Source organism: Macrobrachium nipponense, chromosome 31 (assembly GCF_015104395.2).
Source record: "Macrobrachium nipponense isolate FS-2020 chromosome 31, ASM1510439v2, whole genome shotgun sequence".
Classification (NCBI taxonomy): domain Eukaryota; kingdom Metazoa; phylum Arthropoda; class Malacostraca; order Decapoda; family Palaemonidae; genus Macrobrachium; species Macrobrachium nipponense.
The window spans coordinates 40,474,859-40,490,147 of NC_061093.1; the positions used below are offsets into that span (position 1 = coordinate 40,474,859).

At 37.7% G+C, this 15,289-nt stretch overlaps 2 protein-coding genes across 5 annotated transcripts in view; one reads left to right on the plus strand and one right to left on the minus strand.

The window, feature by feature from the left end:
• LOC135206905 (guanine nucleotide-binding protein G(o) subunit alpha) overlaps positions 1–15,289 on the minus strand; it is a 676,543-nt gene that overhangs the window by 406,811 nt on the left and 254,443 nt on the right. The window lies entirely within an intron of this gene.
• Positions 11,959–15,289, plus strand: part of LOC135206906 (SET and MYND domain-containing protein 4-like) — a 175,818-nt gene continuing 172,487 nt past the window's right edge. Inside the window, 1 exon segment of the mRNA XM_064238398.1 lies at positions 11,959–12,703. The gene's annotated coding sequence lies outside the window, so the exon portion shown is untranslated.

The window sequence follows — 15,289 nt, forward strand, 5'->3', positions numbered from 1 at the left end:
AACGCTGAGCGCCTAAACAACCGAATAACACCAGGGCTACTCGTTGAAGTCTCAATAATAATGTGTATAAGTTTTTGCGATCTTGGAACATCACACTTTTATGAATCCTAGTTTAGTATTTTAACAATGACATTCATTTGCTGCTTTTTTAATAAGTTCTTTTAATTGCTAAAGGGTATTTTGTACTTATGCAGATACATTCATCTACATCTGAAAATAAAATTAAGTTCATATGTACGCTACTTTTAATTGCTAAAGGGCATTCTGTACTTATGTAGATACATTCATCTACATTTGAAAATAAAATTACGTTCCTATGTACGGTAATTAAACAAAATGCCACTAATCAGGGAGTGACCCGTACACCGAGATCTAGATTATCCATCATGCTCTTGTGTCACATTTGTTACCTCATGAGCGATCTCGGCACGAACCCATTAGGTAACACCTCTTCTCCTTTCAAAAGTCTTCGCAGCTCTTTCGACCAAGGCACGCTAACAATAAAATGCAGGAGGGAAAATAAATATAATACGAGAGCGCGTGCCTGACGCAACACTGGCTGACTTTCGTTGACAAGTTACACATGGGAACCAGAATTGACAGCGAAATACCATTAATAATGCAAAAGCAAAACTACGACAGTTCTTACAACGGTAAAAATAACGAAGTTTATGAAAATCAACTCACCATCTAAATCTGTAGAGCAACTTCCGATACACCTGTTTTCTAATAAGTATTCTTATCACCAAACTTAGGGCCTGAAGGATTTATAATAAAGTATAGTCTACCATACAAACCAGCTGCTGGCAATTTTCTCTGAGGGGTATTCTCAACAGAAAACGAATCATTCTTCAAACGTAATCTATTTCGTCTCAACCACCTTAACTAACCATAGACTGGTCATGGAAAATGTGGAAACTTCTAGTTAGTTACTAACATGAAAACTAAATTTTAATTCCATATCAGTCAACTTTACTTTATTATTGTAATGTTCATTTATTCATTGTAAGTATGGTTAAAATGCCTTCTAGGCTAGTCTTTTATACCGTATATGTCATACACAAAGGATGACGGGAACTCAATGAGATTTCACTTTTTGCTAGATTAGTTATTTGACAAAATACTCCTGAAATTGCCCAGTCAGTGATTTTGTTGCACAAGTTAAAATGACAAAAATATGCAAAGTATCCTAGAAAGAAAACCCTCATACCAACGCCATGCAATAAATGAACGTACCTCCCTTCTGCCCAAAAGGCAGCACATGTAATTTATTGGGAAGAAATATTTCACTCATCCTCGCATAGCCAGATGTCTTAATACAGGCCTGCAATGGAGCAAAACATAAGTATTGAAAGCCAACCGTTCATTTGTGTTTCAACTACTAAGACTATTTAATACAAGTCAGTGTCGTGTTTGTATTATGTTACCGAAATAAATAAGTTTGTCTATGATCAATAAAAGGGGTGGAGGTTTCTTTGTATAAATAAGCATTCAGACATATTAATGAAGAAACAGTACGCATATTTATCACAGCAAGCCTACGATATCGAACTGACTTCGATTAATCACGAGCTAGCTATGCGTTTGCCACATCGACCTAAAAAACTATACATTGGCGAGTGGACAGACAATAGTAATGTCAATAATGTATTACTTTGTGACGTGCACTGACGCACTAACCCTATGGGGAGATGGACAAAGGAATAAGGAGGCCGAATTTCTCCAATATTCAGGAATAGTGGTATCCAATACAGTCATGGAGTTGGAATTTACTATAAAAAAAAAAAAAAAAAAAAAAAAAAAAAAAAAAAAAAAAAAAAAAAAAAAAAGGCCAATGGATGGATGGATTATGAAATTTAGGGACAAGCCCGAGCACTGGGACCTATTTTGGTCATTCAGCGCCGTAGTGGAATGAAATAAATAACTACATGAATAATGAAATATAATTGAAACTGATGATAACCTAAAGGGAATGAAAACTTGAAAAAACCATATTTCATTAAAAAAAAAAAAAGCTAATTAAACGAAGGTAGTTGAACATGGCTTGGAAAAAATATTACCTGAATACAAAAATTACGCTCTGCGTTACTATAAGGACCTGGATCTCGATCAAAATTAAGCTATATTCCAAATGTTTTGTCGATTTGAGAATAAAGCTGCTAAAAGAATCTTAAGAGTCTGAGAGACAAGAGAGTTCGCGATCGTGTCTACTGGGCTCCTGTGGGCACCAGAAGAGCTTGGATAATAACTATTTGAGGGCTGAAGGTGAGTGGAGATTTATGGAAGATAAAACACAGGAAGGACATGACAAGCGGAACTTCACAGGGGCCCTTTTGCCTCTCCCGGCGTTGAGTGGTGATGATGACAGTCATTCATTAAAAGAGCGCACAGATATCATACGAATTTTGTAATAATCATGAAAGCGCATACAATAAAAGCCCCGTAACAGGTTAAAATTGAATAAAATTACACAGGCTCTAATTACGAATAAAAAGAGAGAGAGAGAGAGAGAGAGAGAGAGAGAGAGAGAGAGAGAGAGAGAGAGAGAGAGAGAGAGAGAGAGACTTTTAATAAACTATTGCCCACATACCTTCTCTCTCTTCTTGTTAATTATTACCTCAATAAAAGACAAAAAAAATACCTTTAACTAAAACAAATAACAATTATACGAATGGCTGTCAGAAAGAGAGAATCTCTTTAAAAATCAACTGGGAATATTTAACGTTTGCTGACAGAATCATAGCGTATTCGCCAGCAAGTGACCACTCTCGACAAACATTAAGCATGTACTGAAATCAAATTATAAAATTTGAAGCGACTACAATATTCGGGTCGTTCGCATATAAACGAGTTGCGACAATATTTCCTGATTATTGATGCACCGTCGCGTCGGTTCCAGTGCCACCAGACACAAACACCCTTTACAGTCATGAAACGAATAAGAATAGGGCTAAGAGTAGGACGGACACAATGCTCCGAATCAAAACATGTTACAGACTTGCAATAAACCTTGGCTATGAGACGGAAACGAATGACTCATAATGAGTTCCGTAATTACTTTAACATAACTGTATTGTGTATAAAAAAAAATCATAAGTTGGATGAACTTGTGAAATAAGACCATTTCAAAATACCTGCAACTAACTACTAACAGTTTGCGAAACGATACCTTTTTGTTTGCTAAATACCTTGGTATTGGACGGGTAAAAAATAATTTTTCTATTCAACTTCTGTAGAAAATTGTCGAATAATTATGTTCTCTCAATTTCAATAGCTAATCTAATTACTGCCCCTAATCATTCTAGGTGTTCATTTCTCGTTCGGTAAAGTGGATGCCCTTTCATAAAGCTTGTCACATGGTGTGACTCATAAGAACTTCCAGAATATGCGTTCATACATGTGCATTAAGTGTGAGTGTACGTGTATATAAAACATATATTCTTGTGCAAATCTGCGTACTTTTAAAGGATGAAACAACGTGAAATGGACGTGTATGCCAGACGAAATAACCGAATAAATGTTATATTGATTGTGCTTAAGGAGGTAACAGGCAGCCAACCAGGGTCACAGACAGCATGACTAAAAGAATCGATTGGATGAATGGTAAATGAATATGATACTCAATGGCGAAGGAAAGTCGCTTTGACGCTTTCAAAGCACCTTGACCTTTATGTGCCTTTTTTTCTTACTTCTTGGCATAACTCTGTCTGCCCTTTCGTTCGGTATCTCAGGAATTACAAACATACTTTCACACATACATGCATGCACAGATAAAAATGTGAAATTACATGAGCGCATAAACTTCGTACCTGAAGCATGATACCGCCAACAATTGGTTCTTGAGTTGATTGGATATTTAGCATCAAGATTTGTTATACATTTTTCTCAAGAGAAATGTGAGAAACAACTGAGGAGCGAAAGTTGAAAGGGAACGACAAAAACAGTTCATCAACGATCCCATCAGTATTTGACTTCGCTGACAATGCTAATGATGGGATGTGTCAAGTGATCTGAGGAGGTCGTTTGGTTCGCTTAACGGCAGCCCTTCGTCTTGAAAAGACCGAATTTACGCCTCGTTACAGGCACTGATTTGCATCTGCGTTTGCTCTTCGGCTTCTGTGTTGTTTGTGCTTTTGTAATAACGTCACTTCACTGGCGCCCTCAATGAAATATTTCTCCAGAACAAAACAAGAAATCTATAAAGATTTAAAACTACTATCTTTAAGAGAGTAGACTGCGTTTTGTTTGTTTGTTTGTATGGTGTTTTTACGTTGCATGGAACCAGTGGCTATTCAGCAACGGGACCAACGGCTTTACGTGACTTCCGAACCACGTCGAGAGTGAACTTCTATCACCAGAAATACACATCTCTCACTCCTCAATGGAATGGCCGAGAATCGAACCCCCGACCAACGAGGTGGGACGCCAATACCAAACCAACCACGCCACTGAGGCGCTTAGACTGCGTTTCAAATCATTAAAAATTAATTTTACCTGATACTGCATTTCTTCATTTCTTTAAACAAACACCGTGTTCTTCGGCAACTGAATTCTCGGTATCTGATTCCACTAACCTCTAAATTGCTGGACCTATGGAGCCCACAACAGTAAGAAAAAACTATGGACATTTCGGAAATTAAGATTTCTTATCCAATAGCTAAAAGGGACCTCTAAAAATCAGAACTCAGCAAAATTATCTTTAGTATGAAATAACTAATACTGACAGAGAGTAAAATATGGTCACCGGAAACTTTTATTTTTGTTTCATAATACTTAGCCCTCATAATTTCTGTAAATACTAATATTATAATTAATGTGAAAACCTCTCTGTCACTTACAAATTTGTATTCACGCTAGATGCCCAAATACTAAAAATTCTTCAAACTTAATCGCTACCTGCACCAGCAATCATCCATCTGTTTTCGACGCTACATCTTCAACAGTTAATACTTGGTCGTCTCAATATGGAAACATCGCAAAACCTGATGACCAATTTAATCACAATCGTGCTAATGATATGCATATAGCGCTTTATACTATTGGTTTCCGTACCAAATGATGACTTCCATTCAACAGTTACAGAGGAAGTAATGAACCCCACCTCTGTAGTAGTGAAATGAAACCTAACAAAACTTTCAACACCTCAACCAGTATCACTGCCAACCCCAAAACACGCCATATGGCCGTGTGGTCGATCAATGAAAATGAGCAATGCAAGGTCTACTCAGGATCGGTGATTGACCACCAAGGATCACGGAAGTCATCGCAACATCTATTGGAAATCAGTGAAGCACCTCCTTCTGGGACCACCTCTCTAAGGGGAAAGTGCACGTATAAAACATATTTATAAGCAACTATTGATTTCGAATGCAAGCAAAACAAAAACGATTGAAGATGTTTGTGTATGGCGTGAGAATGATTGAGAGTGGGAGAGGAATGTGGACATACTTAGTAGTGTAAAAGATAAGTGTTTTATCATCTGGAAAGAATGGTGGACGGATGGTTGTTGAAAAGAAGGTAAAACTCGGAAAGTTAAAAGGGACGAATGGAAGACAAAATAATACCACGAAGATGGTATGAAATTGGCGCTGGAAAAGGACTTCCATCATCCAAAAGCACAAGAATGCATGCATGACAGAAGTGAATAGTTCAGTACGTGCAACACGGGATTCATTGCAATGCTGACGTGACTGGCAAGTGGCAACAGGTTTAGAAGCGACCAATGTTATGGAAACGTCCTGGAAAAGGCGTTCATCCACCCGCATTTAAAACAATTAATACGGCAATTACTGGTGTTATTTCTTCCTCCTTGCCATTTCCCTAAGGAACGCAATATAATTACTCAACTAACTATATATAATATATATATATATATATATATATATATCTCTATATAATATATTTATATATATTCTTTTAAAATATATTCTATAATCATATATATATATATATTATATTTTATATATATCATAGATAGATAAATAGATAGACAAGTAGATAGGTATCCTTAATAAATAAATCAGTAAATAAATAAATAAATAAATAAATAAAATAAATAAATAAATAAATAGATAGACAGATAGATAGATAGAAAACAGATGAATGAACTAGCTGCACTAGAGTACTTCATGGATTTCCATAAAAAATTCAGGGACCCTTAACAAAATACGAAAAGTAGTCTCCCCAACTTGTAAGTAGGATCAATACTTAAAGGCCACTGACAACAATCGGAACAGAAAGGTGCCTACTTCTGTGCACATGCGCGCGCCAAACGCGGAGATAAAACACTTGAAAGGAAAAAAATTGCAAACATAGGAAACTGAAAGCTTTTGAGTCATTTGGTTCAATGATTCTCCCTACGAGAGAAGTGCAATTTACATACAACTACCTTCATTATTGGTACCTGAAATAAATCGGTCTATTCTTCAGTAACGGATGTTATGACAGCGCAATGACTGAACGCATACAGGAGCACAGGCGGGCATGGAAATGTACAAAAACTTGTAAAAAAGAATGAGTCTATATACAACATTCTCGCAAACAGTGACCTTATTTTTGGGCGTAAAAAAATAATTGGAAATGATAGGAGATTTTGTACAATCATCGTGTGATCATGACCCACCTATGAGTGTAAATGTAACCTAACCATTTACACCCCATTGCACACACAGTCACTTCCTTTGAATGACCTTTGAACAACCCCGTGACAGTCTTTCTCTGTCTTCATCCTATCACCGAAATCAAGCATTTAATCATTTCGCATGAAATAAATGAGTGACCTCTCTCACTCTTTTGCTTTATACACCACTTTCTAATATCTTCACTTCTAAAGTTTGAAATGCAAAAGAACTTCTGTTGTTTAAATTAAATACTTTCAATTGTAGCAATTACACCCATATTCTCTCTCTCTCTCTCTCTCTCTCTCTCTCTCTCTCTCTCTCTCTCTCTCTCTCACGTGACCCAAAAAATAACAAAAGTGGTATTTTGTGTCAGTAAACATCATTTATTTAACCGCAATCTTAATGGACGATAAGAGAGTATTCTGGACCACGTAATCTGCCCATTTCATGAGAGACTGTGGTAGCGATGACGCCATACACAGGAAGCAAATACGCCAAACCTTGCAAATGCAAACACTAAACTACAACTAGAATATACCAGGAATTTCAAACACTTGAAAAATATAACAAAGAGAGAAAGAGATGGGGAGGGGGGACATCTGTACCCCATACACGGAATATAATTAATTCACTTTAAATATACCAACTTTTATGCAGAAATACATGAAAGTCCACAACACACACACACACACACACGCACACACACACTGCAGCAAAAGTGGCTCGTTTCTCGCCCTTACTGCGTCACTCATACCGATAAGGTGTTATCACTTCTTCCAATAATACCAATAACCAATTTTAGATTGTAGCTACTGGTGACCCTTTTTTTTTTATTTCACTATATTGATAAATAATTTAATCAAAAGGTTATCCAGGCATGATATCCAAAGTCCTATTAAAGGCCGAGTTCGAATTGCTTCATGAGAAAAACCTCCGTAAGTGGTTAACAACAATAAGATTCAGTGTATTTTATTACTGGTCTTACTATTATTAATGATTATCATATATGCTTTTAATGCAAGTAGAAAAGGTTATGAAAATGCTCAGTAAGCGCCACTTGGGAGTGTACGTGAGAGAGGTAAATACTTCTTTCAAAAGAACACCTTATTTTTGGAAGCTTGAATATAAAGCCAAAGACCGCCATTTATAATTTATTTAAACTGCCTTCTCGCAAGTCACATATTCAGTATTAATTTTTTTTTTCATAAGTGCATTTCTATTATGAAATATCTTGCTTGAAGCAACCATCACAGACCATTTTTTTCCTCATAAAATTCTCGCTGCTGTTGCAGAGTGACAAATAAACTAACACCCATTTACGGACCAACAGACCAATTCTGGTGGAAACTTGGCAAATGATTGTGAAAGTAAAAGTGGGATCTAAGCTTTAATGAACCAACCAAACCCCCTCGAAGTTTGGGAGAGTTTCAGACCTTTGAGATAAACTTTTAATTTTCGACTCCTTCCGAGCATCTTCTGTCACATCCTCACTTTTCTTACTTTAAATCTTCAGCCGGAAATTCTGATGGATCGAGTCAACAGACCTCCAACCCAAGAGGGCTTCAAATGGATATCGCTCTGCAGAGAGAGACGTTATAGGAAAAAAGCGATAGATAACTAAATATAAACGAACAGAAACTAAGACCGATACAACTGAATTCAGGAAACGTCAAAATTAAGTTGTCAAAATAAACTTGACTAATGCAATAACTATCGAAGAGCATGAGAAGACTCAGTACCCGTGGACCACACAGGAGAACAATACTCGCAACAGAAAAAGCATTAAAATACTTAAATATAATAGCTTCAGATAAATATGACTAATGCAATAACTATTCAAGAACATGAGAAGAGACTCATTACCCGTAGACCACACAGGAGAACAATACTCGAAACAGGAAAAGCGTTAAAAAGCTTAAATATAATAGCTTCATCACGAAACATTTCCACGACATGCCAGCTTTTTGAAAGAGGAAACAATATTCAGTACATGCTACTTCAAAGTTAATTTTTTATCTACCTCTTCAAAGTTAATTTTTTATCTACTTCTTAAAAGGTAATTTTTTATCTACTTCTTTAAAGTTAATTTCTTATCTATAGTTAAACCTAAAACCTTAACAAGTCATTGACATTTAAAACCGTGCCATTTAAATGTAATCAGGGTGAAAAGACAAAAGTGTTCTGGATTAACTAACTACCATATTTTGCAAAAATGCTTTAGGTTCTTTTACTTGCAGTGAGGAGTATATTATATTCTGAATGAAAGACCTAACAAAAAAAAAAAAAAAAAAAAAAAAAAAAAAAAAAAAAAAAAAAAAAAAAAAAAAAAACAGAAATTAAGGAAAATTAAAATGGAGAGTACTCCATTCACGAATACTTGCCAGATCTCTATTCAAGGATTCTGCCAACACAGGCCTAAGGCACAGGAAAGGAACAACAGCTAAAAAAGTAGCAGCATCAGTGTATGCGATCAATTTATTCTCCATATCTTGTCACATGCCATATATATCATATATTTAATAAATAGGTGAGGTCCAAGAACACTCCCTTGAGGAACATCTGAAATGACATTACTAAAGATACTACGCAGGCCATCAACACAGATTCTCTGGGTTCCGTCTATTACAATTTCATTTTTTTAAATATTAAGCATTACAAGTATCTACAATAATCTAAGCTTGTATAAAAGCGTCATAGTTTTCACTTCTCTGGATCTAATGGCAATGGCACACCACTTAAGCTCTGCCAAGCATGGCCACACTGTTTGCTCACAAAGACTCCTGTTTAGGACAATAAACATCAGTTCTGTCAGCTCCTACGAGGGGAGGCATGCTGGAATCAGCTCCAAAGCCTGTTATCCAAAGGGAAGACCGCATTTTACGGTCACCAACACAGGAGAGCAAGATCTTCATACTCATTATAAGCTCATTATAAGCTCTGTCAGCTCTCTCATACTCTCACCCGACTTGGCTTCAGTTTCACACATTCACAGTATCCATTTTGAGTTTGGCTATTTCTTGAAACGGAATTCCAGGCGATAAATGCTACAAACTGGGTGTATTACACACGAGTGCTACACTGGCAGCTTAGTTTTTTATCCCACCCTGTTGGTTTATTTTATTTGTTTGTATGGTGTTTTTACATTGCATGGAACCAGTGGAAAATTCATTTAGGTGACTAATTTATTACTCTTTAATGTTCAATATACTTTCCGAGTCTTTACAGGCAACGGCCTTTGGTAGAAACGGCTTTACAATTTTTTTTTTCGAAAACGATAATTAATTACTCATATACTCAATTTTTCTGTTGATATGGTATACCATATTACACTGGGCAGCCGCTCAGTTACGCTTCCTTTAATAAATTAATAAATAAACATCACCATAACCATATACTCAAAGTCCTAGAAATGACTATCACATTAAGCAAATGGCCTGGAGGTGTGTGTGTTTTATAACATACTAATTTCCTCAAGTGTTTACTCTTGTACTACAATCTTTTAGGTTTAAATTCTTTTACGTACCAACGCTTCCTTTACGTAGCCCTTCAAGTTAAGTTTATACTAGATCCCAATTAATGCCTGTAACCGACTTTCTTTTTTTTTAAACATAGTGATGAAAGAAAGTCTATTCCTTGATTTGTAACAACACTCCTTTTGCATCGTTCTTTCTCTTAAAAGCAACAAATTTAAAGGTTTTTGTCTCCTACCCATTCTCTCGCTCAACATTGCTTCCTTTTAGTTTTGCCTTAAAAAACGATAAATATAAAATGTCACTTTACTGTGGCCAAACCAGTCTGGTCTCATTTTGTTACGCTTTTAATTTTTTATTTATTCATTTTTTTTTTACTTACGTCACGTATCAATCAAACGGATTTATGAAAGTCCACAACGTAATTCGGACTGTTCTATTTTGATATGTTGCCTGCACACTACTGTCAGGTTTAACAGCCTGTAAAAACTTGACCTAACAGCTCTCTCTTGCTGGGATGTTGGATTTATCGAACCGATAATCTCCATTTTCTCTCTTATTTTCCTTATGGTTTTGGCTACATCCAGCATCAATAATAATAATAATAATAATAATAATAATAATAATAATAATAATAATAATAATAATAATAATAATAATAATAATAATTGCCCCAGTGCCTGAAAATATATGGGGCAGAGGAAAACACCATCAGCTTCCTCAAAAATACAATGCGCAACTGGAATACAATACGTACAAGCTCTGGAATAAGACTAGCAGAGGTTAATATCAGGAGAGGGATCTTCCAGGGCCACTCACTGTCCCCACTACTTTTCGTAGTAGCCATGATTCCCATGACAAAAGTACTACAGAAGATGGATGCCGGGTACCAACTCAAGAAAAGAGGCAACAGAATCAACCATCTGATGTTCATGGACGACATCAAGCTGTATGGTAAGAGCATCAAGGAAATAGATACCCTAATCCAGACTGTAAGGATTGTATCTGGGGACATCAGGATGGAGTTTGGAATAGAAAAATGCGCCTTAGTCAACATACAAAAAGGCAAAGTAACGAGAACTGAAGGGATAAAGCTACCAGATGGGAGCAACATCAAACACATAGATGAGACAGGATACAAATACCTGGGAATAATGGACGGAGGGGATATAAAACACCAAGAGATGAAGGACACGATCAGGAAAGAATATATGCAGACTCGTTTTTTTTTTTTTATGGGAAAGTATGCAGGTGTCGGGTGTTTTCTCGGGAAGGTGTGAGCGTTTTTTTTTTTTCTTATTAAAGTATCTGAAATTTGCAATGACAAATCATTTACACGGTTACTTTTCGCAATATATTAAACCTTAATAGTTCTGCGATTCCCTCTCATTCTCGAACTTCTTCTAAATAGCTTCCTTGTTAATTTTACTTCATAGGTATGAAAGTCTCTTTGTTAGGTAAACCTTCAAGGCTTTTTACTCTGAGGAAATAACGACAACTTCGTAAAGGAATGGGGGTTTGCGTACGACTACCTCCAGAGGAAGCGAGCTTCCTTCCAATATCTTTCTCAGTACCTAGTTAGGTGATGGGCGTGTCCTCAAAAAAGAAAAGAGAGAGAGAAAAAAAAACAATGGGTGTGCCTTAGACGGTCAACGAGAATGAATGAGGATAGTGGGCGTGTCAGTTGGTGGGTGGTTGGGTGGCAGACGACCGCTGCTGCTGGACCTGGCTACAGCTGAGGAGAGAGAGAGAGAGAGAGAGAGAGAGAGAGAGAGAGAGAGAGAGAGGCTGATGCTTTGGGCCTGGGAGCCCTTTTTCCCTGAGCCTGAGCTTGAGAGAGAGAGAGAGAGAGAGAGAGAGTTCAGCAGAGCAGTGTCAGTCAGTCAGTGTTCCGCGTGGCAGCTCGGGAAGAGGAGCTCGCCGGTCCTTCTCCTCCTCCTCTTGCTGCGTCGCCTCCACCACCACTCCCACATCCAGAGCGACCACTTTTCATCTCTACAAATCTCCTTTTTTTTACCCTGGGTACCACAGGTCGCCCTATTAATACACCGCCTGGCTTGACATCCAATTTCATTAAAATATAATTAATCGAATCGTTCATGATTATCATTTTTTTCTCCCAAAAGCAAACGAAAGGAAAATAAAATCGAATTCAGGATCAGCGCAACGTTAGTGTGTGTTACAGTGATATAATCGTGTTTCCCTGCTCCTCCTACTCCTACTCCTCCTCCTCCTCCCCCTCCTCCTCCTCCTCAGCCTGACTCTCCCACCTGTTTCTCGACGTTTCGCGTTTCTTCCTTCCTTCCTTCCCATCTTTCTCGTGGTTATATTTTTAGCACCTGGTTGTTTGTGTCTTTCTCTGTGGCCTCTCTAGAACTCTCGGGGCTACGCGTTCTCGAAGTCCCAGTACCCAAAACTTCGGGCAGTGCGCGCACCTACCCCAGTCGGTCTCTGGTGCCCATCAAAATTGTGTTCAGTGCCCCTGAGGAAAGTTTACCTGTGACTGATCTGAAGACCTTCCCTTCAGGTCTCCGTAGCCGTCTTCGTTTTACACAGAAGTACACAGCAGAGGTTTAGTCTCCTTCATCTTATCAGCGCCGAAGGAAATACAAGGTTAGTTGGTATCAATATGAAATTCCGGCAGTCGAGGCAAATGGCACCTTTGGAGTTACACGAGCCGCAAATTTAATATCCGTTCATTTGAAGGGGAAATAAGAAAAATAATATCGTGATTTCCGATGAAAGCTGCAAACGTTTCCAAAGTAAATCTTAAAAAAATGTCTCGGCGGAAACCTCGTGGGGTTTATTTTAATCATCCACCTCGCTTCTGGTCGTGAATAATACGGCAAATGAATCGCTCACAACATGGGGGAAGTATTTACTCGAATGTAGTACATATAGGTTGATCGCACTGGACTACTTGAAAATACGATAAAGCAACCATCTTAGGGCGTGAGACTGTTTTCCTACATTCGAGGGATTAGCCAGACCGGTAACGACAATTGCATAGGCCGTCAACCATTTCCCTCGTATACCCAACTCCAATGTGGGGGATATTTGAAAAACCGTGCCGTTCAAAATAATTTTTTAAATAACAAGAATACCTGAAACAATGATGTAAAAGATTCTTTTCTAAAATAACGTAATACTTTTGAAAAATATACGGGAAGAACGCGTTATGAAGGGCATGGTATGAGGGGGTCCTTCTGAACCCTCGTTCGGAACAGTGAACCGTGACTCGGAACAGTTGGCATTTTTAACAGTTGCTCCCATTCAATACTTGCAGTGTGATATTATGAATTATTCTAAGTACCCAGCAAAACCTTCAGAGAAAAAACGTCCATTGGAACAATACCGAAAACTATGCCCGGGACATGTGTATGGATCGAGACACATCACCGGTGGCACTATTTTGGGTGGGGTGCCAGGCTTGACGGCGGTTGCCAGATGTCACCGCCGTTCTCATATAAGAGGATAAGAGTTACAATTATGTCAAAATATAATAACAATAAAGGCTGATAATACGGCTATACCTACGAATAACGAAAATTATGAAATTAGTTACGCACAGATATTAGTATACTATATACGTATATAGTATAAACATGAACACAATGGCATTCAAATATGTTTATGAACATGAAGCGTGAGAACAATGCCTTACAACACACACAATATATATATATATATATATATATATATATATATATATATATATATATATATATAATATAATATATATATCTATATATATATATAATATATAAATACATAAATTCCTCAAGTAAAATCTTTGTCGATGTGAAAGTAAGTTCTTTATCGACATGAAGGTTACCTTTCTTCATGGTATACATAACATTCGTTCATTAATTTCCAGCCATGCGAACACTTATCAAAGTTCCTCGAGTAGAGTCGTCCCAAACATTAGCGAAATTATTTCTAGCTCAGCGTTGCAAACTGTAAGATAAGGGTGACATACTAAGTTAATCTCGACTCAAGTACTTGCAGGAGTCTCCAGCGCGCATTTGTGAGTGTGGTGTGCGTGCATGAGCGTGTGTGGTGCATGTGCGTGTACATTGTCTATCGGAGGATATTCCTACTTGCATGACCAGTTTCTCTCTCTCTCTCTCTCTCTCTCTCTCTCTCTCTCTCTCTCTCTCTCCTTTCTGAAGGGTTCAAGGTAAAGTTAACGGATTATGCAACCAGTCAAATTCAACTGTGCAATCTCACAGGTAGCCACGTGAACAGAATCGATCCGAGAGGAGAGCTCACGTTTATCACAATTTTAGCCATGACTACCTGTGGCCAATGTCTGAGAGGGCTCGGTGACCGGGCCCTTGTAACACCAGAGACGGGAGAATATTCACTCCAGTTAGTGGTGTCAATGTACGCTTGTAAACCGAACGAGAGAGAGAGAGTCTGAGCATTCTACCTAGTGGGAGTATTCAGACCAAGTGCATTCTGTGCTTTTCAGAATGCTCACTGGAATTCGTGTTCAATTCATAGAATATTTCGGAAAAATTTTTCGATACAGAATACAAATACTTATACATCATTCGTGAGAAGTGTGGTACAGTGTACACTCACCCACTCACTCCCTCACTCACTCACTCACACACACACACACACACACACACACACACACATATATATATATATATATATCACTTACAAATATGTAATTTTACAACACTTACGTTTTGTAACCGTCTTGTAAAAGAAAAAAAATTGGTCCAACACAAATCCAGTGCCCCAACACACCTCTCTCTCTCTCTCACACCACACACACACACACACACAAACACGCACATACAAAAGCGTGCACGTGCAAAGAGTATAAATGAACAAAAAAATACATTAGAAAACCGTTCTGAAAAAAATCTACAAACGCTCGGAAATTCCGCAAAAGATATCCATCCACATGCTAAAACTAATGACGCAGTGGTCCTTTCCTTTGGCAAATCGAAGTTGAAACCGTCTCCCTTCAAAAGGTCCTGGGGAGGGAAAGAAGAAATACGGGGAGGGAAAAATAAACCAACTGTTAGCAAAACGGGAAATGGAAAACCACAAGAGATGTTGCCCTAAGCATTTCTTTTTTCAAAAGCAACAATTAGTTGTTTGTATGGTGTTTTTACGTTGCATGGAACCAGTGGTTATTCTGCAACGGGACCAACGGCTTTACGTGACTTCCGAACCACG